Genomic DNA, 11,894 nt, shown 5'->3' with positions numbered 1-11,894 from the left:
TCTGAAAAACTGTCTAAGTTGACAGTATTCAAATGCTACATAAGACAGAAAGAACTAGAGACTATAATACATAATTGCTTAGACTGAATTAATAGGCTATACATATATCTGTTATTTTAGACTTATTAAACATAAATGTTAAACTAGTTATCAGTATTTAGTCTATTTTACAGATGAAAGGTTGAAGAAATTCTGCAGCAACTCCATTGCTTGGCCAAACTTAGGTCACTTTTAATGGGGATGGCAGAAGACACTTCCCTGACAGCAGGGTGACACCCGCGCCAAATTTGAAGTCCCTGCTCCAAAACATGGAGGGACAAGTCCTTATCAACAGTTATAAGAATTTTTTAAGAAGTGCAAAGCAATATATTTTTCCCAACTTTGTTCTGTTTTTGATGTCATTTTCCAAAAAAAATTCAACCTGAGGCAGACACCCGGTATGGAAAATTTCAACATAAATAGTTAAAGTTTGGCAAAATTATAAGCTGTGGGAAACAGGATCTTATAATGGAAAGTGATGGGCCGTTTTAACTATAGGCATCACTACCTGCGCCGCCTATAATTATGTAAATTAGCTAAAATAGAGGTTAATTTTAAAAAAATGCATCATAAGAAAAAATTACAAGTTACCAATATTAATTATTTGATTTGCACATTTGCTAAATTTAAAACTAATACCATTTCTATTTTCTCCTTTTAAAGTTGAAAAATTCTGTCCATGGGTATGTTAAACTGTATCTTTTCTCTATCTCTCATTCTCTTTTCTTGTTGAGATTTTATCTATGAAAATTTCAAAGGTCTTGATTATGCAAGATTTTTGATCCTTTCTGTGAGTTGCTGAGCACCTTTAACACCCACTGAAGTCAGTAGGAGTTAAAAATGCCAAGAATCTGAGACTCACACACCAATAATAGAAAATAAATAATGGATTTATTTACCTTACTTACCTTTCTGAAGGTGCAGAGGAGACATGACAGAGTAGATTGTTCGCTTCAGTAGCACGTGAGAGGCACACCTCTGGTCTGGGTTTTTTTGGTCAAAACTAAAACTTTTCATAGGAAAGAGTCAGTTTTGATGAATTTCCTATTTTGAAAAAAAAATCGAAAGAAGCATTTAACCATTAGCTTATCTTTATTATATTACTGTTTTGCATTATATTCTGCTTCTATTACATTCAGCAGAAATGCCAGGAACCTACAGGCCTCTATTCTGTAAGACATTAGCTTTAACATAGGCTTGAGGCCTATGAACTTTGAACAGATAAACCACCCAATGAAAAAATCCAAGTATCGGGGAGCCAAAAACAGAGTGTTTAAGGGGAAGTTCTGACCACAGGTACATGATCCAACCACACGAGTGTCGTGGCAATGAATTGATGTATATAACAGGTACATGAGCTATATCTGCAAATACCTAAGCACAAGGAGGTTATTGTAGCGAATTGACATATATGATAATAAGTTGAGATGATTGATATACTAACCTATAGAAGAAAGACACTCCAACATTAGTAAGGTGAGGAAATACACATAAGGAAAAGGGGAAAATCCCCTACTGAATATGCATCAAACATAGTGGCGTCAGCGTAACATACAATAAAAGTTGCATTCCCAGCCTAGGGGCGGTAGGAGAAGGAGATGTAGTTCTTGGGAGGTGCCAGAATAACGGCCACTGGTGATGAGGAAGACAGTGATGGTGATGAGGAAGATGGTGGCTAACATCTCAGGTTGTTCTACAAGGGATGGTATGAGTATGTTGGTGGACAGATGTACATTCTGTAGTGTCTCTATCTACCTTACTGAATTGGGATATTTGTGACTGTGCTAAATGTATTATTAAACTATTTATAAATGTAGAGGAGTTCCTATAGTGTGACTGTTGCAACTGTGCACATCAGGATTCTGAACTATACAATAATTTGAATAATACAGGGCCTGATTATGGGCCAAGAACCTGTCAACCCCCAAAATGATAACTGGGGATTCTTATGTAATCTAATCTATCCATCTATAAATCTGTAGATTGGGCTACACAACATGGCCACATGTAGCAGCAGATTGACATGCAATGGGGTGGGCCCAGGTGATCCTCTGGTCCTTTGCCCTGTGCAGTAGGTGCATGCAGGTCTTGGAGGATCCTACTCCAGACTTTAGGATACATAGCAGCTGCTCTCACTTCACTGTTTGGGTGCAGGATTCCTCCACCACCTTTCTTCTACAGAGTTCATTACTATTGAACTGAATTACTTGGGTTGGATGCTAGGGAAAACCTAAATAATTAATATCATTGGTGCTTACATTAGTTTATGTTTAAGTGGATTAAAGGCTAGATTCAAAAATAACTGAAGAAACTGAAAAGACTCCCATTGACTTCAATGGGCTTTGGAGCAGGCCCTTGTAGTAGAAGGAGAGAGCCTGAGATATGAGGCCTGGTATAAGGACCTAAGGCTGAAACAAAAGTCAGGCCCTGCTGCTATAAAGCAAAGTTAGCAAAACTCAGGCTATGAGCAAAACTCAGGCCTTGTTACAAAGCAGATGCCTGCTTGCAGGTTCACTATCCAGAACATGAACTTGGCAAGAACATGGCTGGTGTTGCAAAAACACAAATATACCTAATACTTGCTAAGCACTGACACTTGCATAAACACATTCCAGGAGGGTGGTACCAGAACACCCAGATACAAAATTATGGTATAAATACATTCCCTGAAGATGATACAGAGACATACTGACCCTTCCTAAAGCTAATGTCTGGATGACAGGATGATGGATGGAGCTGTTTTGACTGAACCAACATATACAAGCTAAAGGGTGGTAACTAACCAAGTCAGAGGGACAATACGTATCTTGTTTGTATCAGTGTATAAAAGAAGGGTCGCAGAGGGGCGACTTTGTCTGGCCGAGAGGGGGAGCAGAAAGTCCTGTTGCTCACTGAGCTGGTCCATTGTCATGGGCATACATGTATTAAGTATAACTGTAACGTATAAGGCACTAATACCGTGCTTTGTTGGCAATAATCCTGGCCAAGTGCCTTCACCACTGAACTGAGTCTATGGTCTTGGGCAGTTCAATTGAAGTCTCCTGTATGGGCTATCTGGCAAGAGCCAGTACAGCACGTGGAGAGAACACGCACACAGCCAACAATTGAAAACAGCCCTACAAATACAAAACCATATACAAGTGTGAAAATACTTATTATTATTATTGCTATTCATATACCATTCTTTTGGACTATCTTGCATAAAAACATATAATTTGGAAAACCACTAATCACATTAATTTACAGACATAACCACTGTGCTTAGAATAAAAGCATGATTTTGTTTAAACAGTGCTTCGCTTTGTGTTATATAGTTTTCAAAGGTAATATTTGCATAGTCATTTTGAACATTCAAATAATATTTCTTATTTTAAAAATCAAACAGACTAAAAGCACTGTGTTTTAGTTTTGAAGTACTCTAACATCACCCTTTTCTTCTGCCTTTAATAAATGGATGTCAAAATATGTGACACAAACAAAAAAACTTTAATGCAAATAACTAGGTAGCAAGACTCCTGGTGAGTGTAGAATGAGCAAAGAAAAACTTCTAAATAATACTCTGCAACAATTTAAACAGAAACCTGAATTATGGTGCTGCTAGTCTCAAAAGAACAGCCTAGTTTACTTATACAACTGCAATTCCTTCAGAAAAACACATGACTTTGTGCTGTCTTTGTTGTTATCAGAGACAACTTCTTCCTCCAGCCTATTTAAATACAAATAATATACACAAAACTAAATAAGATTTCACACACACACCCCTCCACCAGAAGATAACAGCACCATCCACTGTTTAAGGCTATGGAATACTGTTGAAACAAATAACATAACTGATCAGAACTTTTGGAATCTTTCTAATTAAAACACTGACAAATTAGAGTGTATTCAAAATAATGTACCTGTATTAGGAAAAGAGCCAGGATAAGGAGGGTGAAATGTTAAGCTTTTAAGTCTTTTTTTTCTGAATAGTTTTTTATAATTGATTTTTCCCCTCACATATCCATTCAGTTGGGAAAATGAACCAAAATAAGTTCTCCTCTCAATACCAAGTTAAAATAGTGAAACCTTTAGGCTGGAGGGGCAAAATTCATATCTGCAGCCAACTTTTCAATATCCAAAGATCAAGGGTGTTTAGAGCACCCCACTATTTGCTTTGCAATGTAACAGGAAGAAAGGGAGGTGTGAAGTTCAGATCCCAGTTCAGGATCCAAATACCCCCAACTCCTATTAAAGTTTAGAGGTGCTCAGAGTTAGGGATTTGATTCAGGTGCATCCTGGGAAGGCACTGCTGGCACCACCTTCTAACCATATTTGCTCACTGCAAGCCATAAGCCAGAGGTTACGGGCCTACTATAGGAGTGGGTGGGTGAGGTTCTGTGTCTTGCCATGTGCAGGTCACACTAGATGATCACAATGGTCCCTTCTAGCCTTAAAGTCTGAGTCTGTGATAAGGAGTGCAAGGGGGAGGCCTGTTCAACAGATGCTGAATTGGTCCCTGCAGCTGGAAGATTGAACAGTAAAGGAAGCCCTGCTGTCTGCCTGCAGTGATGCTAGATGCATGAAAATCTAGTAGTTACATGAACAGGACTACAAATGCAAATCACATATGATGCATGACATATGGCAGCTGTGAATTCTGATGGGTTCATCCATTGGACTGAAACCTGCAATCTCTCTCAAATTACAGTGAGAATGGCTATAGTTTGCCGCAATAGATGGAAATTAGGTGTGACCCTTTGGCAAGCTGCCAATGTGGCCTTTGTTTAGGCAATGTTTTAAGTAGAACTGGTTAGGAATTTTTCAATTAAACTGTTTTTTTGGTCAAAAATGCTGTTTCATCTAAGCCAATTTTTTTCTGTGGGAAAGGGTTGAGGGGACACTGGCAGACCTGGTGCCAGCTTATGCCAATGTCCCTATATCTCAATTGAGCACTGACAAATACATAGCGGGAATCAGTGTGGCTCACCTGTGTGTTAGTGTTATAAAAATAGGTATTAGAATTATAATAATGTGTTTCAACTGTATTGAATGTTTGTGAGTTGCTGCATGCAGTAATTCCACTTACAGTATCTGTATCATGGATTGTCAGATAATATTTGAGTTGTTGTATTGTGAGCCTCTGACTGGAGAGAGGCATTAATTAATGTGCAGGGCTGATCTTCAACAGAAGTTGTTACATGCTTTACAAAAGGAAAGGGCCATCAAGATCAGACAGATTATTGAGGAATGTCGCAACAAGAATTTCCCTACATATCATCAAGAGGACAAAAGACAGTTGTTGTTTTGCCTCCTCCCCATGAAGATGAGTCATGCAAGGGACTTTTCCCATCAGCTGAGCTTTGCAACCAAAAGCATGTGGGATGAGGAGAATAACAAAGGAACTGATCATGCTGCTTGGGCTCTGTGGGGGGCAAGGTGTTTCTAAGCATAAGCAAGAGATCCCCATCAGCATAGCCTGAGTTAGCCCAAAGAGACATACAGAGCTTGCTGATTAGAAGCTTCCATTACCTTTTGAGACTTGTATCTCTTTTAGGTATCTATGTTTACTCATTTTAACCTTGTAAATAACTCCTATTTAATAAATCTTTATATAGTTTATGATAGGATTGGCTGCAACTGTTATCTTTGGTATGACATCAAAGGTACAATGGACCTGGGGTAAGTGACTGTTCCTTTGGGACTGGGAGCAACCTGAATATTGCTGGGATCCTTTGTGTAAGTGCCTATCTATGTGACTATCTATCACAAAGGTATGTTCCCCTGGATGGTGAACTAGATTAGGTCTCCTGAACTTTGAACTCAGGTCTCCCACATCCCAACTAAGTATATTAGCCACCAGGCTAATGGTAATTCTGAAGCAGGTGGGTCTTTCTCTCCCCCTCTCATTTTTTTATGAAAAATTTCAAAGGTCTTGGGTTTATCCCAATGTGGAATGAGAAAATGTTTGAAATCTAAAAATTTTCACAGGATTTGAAAACCATTTCTTGCTCTGCTCTAGGTTCAAGTTCTTTTTGCCATAAAAACCATAAATGTTTTTCATTAACTTCCAGCTTTAGAAATATGCACAGAGTCTTGTATGCTTAGAAAAACTGAAACAACTTAAATCTTAAAAAGTCTTGTTTTCAAAGAATCTAAATGTAAATGGAAAAGTAGTTAAGTTTTTTCCCCAGAATTCTCCTTTATTTTTCTTACTGTTACATGCAATTTTGCTATATGATTTTGTTTTTCTGTAACTTTTTCTTTCACCTATGTTCTATGATGTGAACACAGCTTGTTCAACCTCATTTCATCTTTACTTACAAAGGAAACCTACTGTGTGACAAAAAGCTGCTCTATAACAACAACAGATAGGCCATTTGTGGTTATTATAGACTCAGAAGGATTCTCACCACAATGACATTTATCCTCAGCCGAATCTTCTTTTGATGAGGGCTTCACTGTGCATTGACATTTACTAAAAGATGGAATGCATTTTTTAAAATTGAATGAAAATTATATAATCAACTACTATCTTTGAAAAGATAATTGCCTCATTGGAAAGACAATGGTTAAAACACATGGGAAAATACTGATGTAATTGTTACATTTTTAAAATTATCCTCCCATACTCTTGGATAAGAAAGACAGAGATACAGCATCTCAGCACAGCATGCTATGAATAGAACTTTGTGAAACTATCGTAAAGGAATCCCAAAGCAGTCAATGCTCACTTTGTTTTCACTTTTAGGCCTGGTCTACACTAGGACTTTAATTCGGATTTAGCTGCCTTAATCCGAATTAACCCTTCACCCGTCCACACTACAGAGCCAGTTAATTCGAATTAAAGGGCCCTTTAAATCGATTTCTGTACTCCACCTCGACGAACGGAGTAGAGCCTAAATCGATTTTGTTAATTCGAATTAGGGTTAGTGTGGACGCACACAACCGAATTACTGTGTTTAAGTTAATGGGGTAGTGTGGCCGCACACCACCGAATTAATGTGGTTTAAAACCGAATTAAGGTGCTTAGTGTGGCCGCGCACAATCGAATTTATACAACCTGTTTCCCAAATTCGAATTATCTAAATTCGGATTAATCCTGTAGTGTAGACATACCCTTTGATTCCAAGGCCAGAAGTAACCATTGTGATCATCTGGTCAGACATCCTGGATAATACAGGCCATAGAACTTCCCCCAAAATAATTCCTAGACCATATACTTTAGAAAAACATCCAATCTAGATTTAAATATGGTCAGCAATGGAGAATCTACCATAACACTTGATAAGTTTCTCACTATAGCAATCTGCATGGAACTTGAAGGGAGGGGCAAAGGTTGCAAGAAGCAAGAATTTGGAGGAGGCTCCAGGACCTAAGTCTGTGCGCAAATGGCATTAGTGGTAACTGGAGTTGCAGCATCTCTGTAAATAGCTCTCTAAAATAACCAGTCTAGTTTTCAGTTGAGGCTGATGAAGGAGGCCATCATGGTAGTTTAAGGATGAATTTCAATTTGAGTTTGTTTGAACCCAAATACAAACTGAAACTTCTTAGGGTGGAAATTGCAATTTATCTCCTGCAGCAAATTTTGATTGGGGGAGGAAGGGAGGAATTCATTCTGAATCAGGATAAAAGAGTCACAAAATCCAAATTTTTCATTGGAGGAAAAATTCTGAACAATCCAATTTTTAGAGAACCAAAACAACTTTTTGGCTTCATGCTGGCTGCCTGAATCCCCAAGCAGCCACTTCCCATACTGCCCCACTCCCAGGCAGCCAGCTATCTGGGAAGTTGGGCAGCCCAGGGAGGCAGCTTTCCAGAGATTCAGTGGACCTAGGTGGGAAGGAGACTAGGCAGGCTGGCCAGCCAGCCTGGTTTCCATTGAAGTTTTGACCGAATCAGCATGTTCCACTGGAAATTTTTTTTACTAGCTCTGGTAGTAACACACATGAACTAAAATTTTAAAAGGTTGATAAAAAGCTTATGGAACAATAAAACCAAGTTTTGCACAGCTATAGATCATAAATCAGCTAAAAATGCTTTCTAATCCTTTCTAAGCATGGAAGGTTTGCAGTGTTCTCTTTAGAACTATTCTATGCTAATACACTTGTAGCCAAAGGTCCAGTCTTCTGCAGCAGCAGTGGGAAGTACAAGTGGTGGATTAAACTGCCGCATGTTGGGAAAACTTCCTGGTTCCTGCGAGGACGTACCCTCCACCCTCCCAGCAGGAAGCTTGAGACAAGCAGAGAGGAGGCTGCTGATCTGTAATCCTGTTTTGTTTCCTTACAGAATAAAAGCTTTGTTCCTCATGGGGGGAGAGGTGGGGCTTGTCTGAATGAGTCTGGTCTGTGTGAGGTGAATAGACACTGGCATACAGCTAGTGTTGCCAACATTCTACTCACACAAAATGGAGCACCCTTGCCCTGTCCCCGGCCCCACCCCTCCTCCAAGGACCCACCCCCCTGCTCACTCCACCTCCCGCTTCCTCTGTCGCTCACTCTCCCCACCCTCACTCACTTGCTCATTTTCACCGGGCTGGCTCTGGGTGTTGTGGTGTGGGAGGGGGTGAAGGCTCTGGCTAGGGGTGCGGGCTCCAGGATGGGGCCAGAAATGAGGAGTTCAGAGTACAGGACGGGGCTTCAGGCTGAAGCAGGGGGCTGGGAGGAGGGAGGAGGTGAGGGTTCTGGCTAGAGGTGTGGGCTCTGGAGTGGGGCCAGGGATGAGGGGCTTGGGGTGCAGGAGGGGGCTCCAGGCTTGGGGTGGAGCTGAGGGCTTTGGAGTACGGGAGGGGGCTCTGGGCTGAAGCAGGGGGTTGGGGTGTGGGAGGGGGTATGGGCTCTGGGTGCAGGTTCTGGGGTGGGACCAGGGATGAGGTATTTGGGCTGAAGGAGGGGGTTCTGGGCTCAGGCTGAGGGATTCAGAGTGTGGGGGGGCTCCAGGCTAGGGCAGCAGGGTGGGGTGCGGGAGGGGGTTCCGGGCTGGGACAGGGGGTTGGGAGTGCAGGCTCTGGCTGGGAGTGCAGGCTCTGAGGATGAGGAGCTTGAGGTGTAGGAGGGTGCTTAGTCTGGAACTGAGGGGCTCGGAGGGTGGGAGGGGGTTCAGGGCTGGGGAAGGGATGCCGGAGGGGGGTGAGGTCTCTGCTGGGGGGGGCGAGCTCTGTGGTGGGGCTGGGCCTAAGGTGTTTGGGGAGTAAGAGGGTGCTCCAGGCTGGGACTGAGGGATTTGGAGGGCAGGAGGCGGATCAGGGCTGGGGCAGGGGTGCGGGAGGTGGTTGGGATGCAGGATCTGGGCGGCGCTTACCTCAGACAGCTCCCAGAAGCAGCGGCATATCCCCCCTCCGGCTCCTACATGGAGGCATGGCCAGGCAGCTCTGCACACTGCCCCCTGTCTGTAGGCACCACCCCCACAGCTCCCATTGGTTCCCAGCCAATGGGAGTGCTTGGGGTGGGGGCAGCATGCGGAGCCCCACGGCTGCCCCTACTTCTAGGAGCCAGAGGGGGGAACATGACACTGCTTCTGGGAGCCACATGGACCCACGGCAGGCAGGGAGCCTGCCTTAGCCCTGCTGCGCCACTGACCGGACTTTTAACAGCCCGGTCAGCATAGCTGTCCAGAGCCGCCAGGGTCCCTTTTCAGCCGGGCACTCTGGTCAAAACCGGACACCTGGCAACCCTACATACAGCACAGAGCACAGTGAAAAACCTTAGGCTCTGTGCCCCTAAGTTATCTAAAGAGCCACAAGGCAAACCTAGCTTATCTTGAACAACCTCATACTGGGATGGTGAACAGGAGGAAGGGTTACACATTATTTTATTAAATTGTATTATTGTGGCAGGTAGGAACCCTGCTCATAGGCAGGCCCATTGTGCTAGGTGCCTGTACAAACACCAACCAAGTACACAGTCCAGAGGCTTATACTTATACTCTGAGTATACAACAAGAAACAACATATAGATACAGAGAGATGTGACAGTACAAGGAAACAAGCTGCAGAAGGGTCATTACTAGGGTGACCAGATGTCCCATTTTTAAAGGGACAGTCCCATTTTTGGGGACTTTTTCTTATATAGGTGCCTATTATCTTCCACCCCCTGTCCCATTTTTTCACAGTTGCTATCTGGTAACCCTAGTCATTACTGGAGGTTATTGCAGGAAAGCAGTAATAACAGCAAAACAGTGATTTCTTAGGGGAAAAAAACCAAAAGATTAACTGAATCAAATGTGTGATCCCAGGAAAATGATATTTGACGTTGTTAACATGGGTCAATAGAGAAGGGAGCTCACAATATTTGTAGCCATCTGTAACAGGGTGTAGCAGCGCCCCCTTTGCTCTTGCCTCTGCTCCATTCCAAAAACCACTCAGAGACCCTCAGGTTCAACAATCACCAGTGCAGTTTATTTACAGCATGCAATCCCACCACCTTTTCACCATATACAGCTTGCTAGTTTCAGCCTTAAGGACATCTCCACCTCTGCACTCAGGAGGGAAGAGCTACCACTCTCTGGCTCCCCCCTGCCTTCTTACCTTTGGGCCCGTATGCAGCTCCAGGCTAATTAGGCTGGCAGCTGTTTCCCCTTTGTCAATCAGGTGCAGGTTTCTCTAGCCAGCTCCAATTTACCTCCCTTAATTGGAGCTGGAGCGACAGAGGGCTGGCTCAAGCAATCCTGCCCAGCATCCTGTCACACCATCTTTGAGGAGAGCTGGGTTAGCCACATATGCATTTTGATGTTTAAATAAGCAAACAAACAAAATACTGGGGCTGATTTACAAGGAGTCAGACATAATTGTTCATACAAATCTGATAGTTGCATGGACAAATTGTTAGATCCCTACAACCAAAATTGTTACAGTTATTTTACAGTTGGGTAAACTTAAACACAGAGTAGGCAAGGGATTTTACAGTCTTTTCTGAAATTCATCACAATGACTCACGTTATCACTCCAATGGAAAAATGAACAAGAAGATGACCACTTCTTCTGATCAATAAGGGTTTAATGTTGGCCCTCATGTAAGTGAGAACACGTCATCATTTTGCTTGTAAAATCAACTGAGCTACAATATATGCTCAACAACCGTTTTGCAGGATACATGGCAGTGTGTACCCCTATACCTTATCTGAATGTTGCAATGAGCCATAGATTCAGAACAGAATGTTACTTTGGCAGACTGAAATCAGTCTGCTTAAAAGGCCTGATCCCATGCCCTGTGAATTTTGGACCAGGCTCTAGATCACCACTGAAGTTTATACAACTATAGAAGTGGATGATGGGGAAACCTGAGGTTCTATATAATCAGGTTTAGAAATCCATGAAAACAGTTCCTAAATGTGGCATAATGCTCAACCCCAGACAGTTCAGCACCAAAATGGGAATAATGTAATGGTCTGCTATGGACAGGGCTGGCTCCAGGCACCAGCGAAGGAAGCAGGTGCCTGGGGCAGCCAATAGAAAGGGGCAGCAGTCCATCCGTTGTAGGAGCGGTACGTCCGGGTCTGTGGCGGCAATTCGGCAGCGGGTCCTTCACTGCCTCTCTTCCTCTTCGGCGGCAATTTGGCGGCGGGTCCTTTACTCCCTCTCCTCCTCTTTGGCGGCACTTCGGTGGAAGGTCAATCAGATTTTTATTTTTTTTATTTGTTTTTTCTTTGCTGCTTGGGGCGACAAAAAAGCTGGAGCCGTCCCTGGCTATGGATTAAGTAAGATCCTTGATACAGGATCCTTAATGAAGCAACAGCAGGAGGACAGAGAGATATTTTCTTCTGTTTCCAGAAAGAGATTGTAATGCACTTTGTCCTGAAGAAGAGCTCAGTGTAGCTCAAAGACTTCTCTCTCTTCCAACAACAGAATTTGGTCCAATGAGAAATATTATCTCACCCACTTT

The sequence above is a fragment of the Terrapene carolina genome, unplaced genomic scaffold (genome assembly GCF_002925995.2).
Source record: "Terrapene carolina triunguis isolate 2854851 unplaced genomic scaffold, T_m_triunguis-2.0 Scaffold66, whole genome shotgun sequence".
Lineage (NCBI taxonomy): Eukaryota > Metazoa > Chordata > Testudines > Emydidae > Terrapene > Terrapene triunguis.
Note: the sequence above shows the minus strand (reverse complement) of the source record.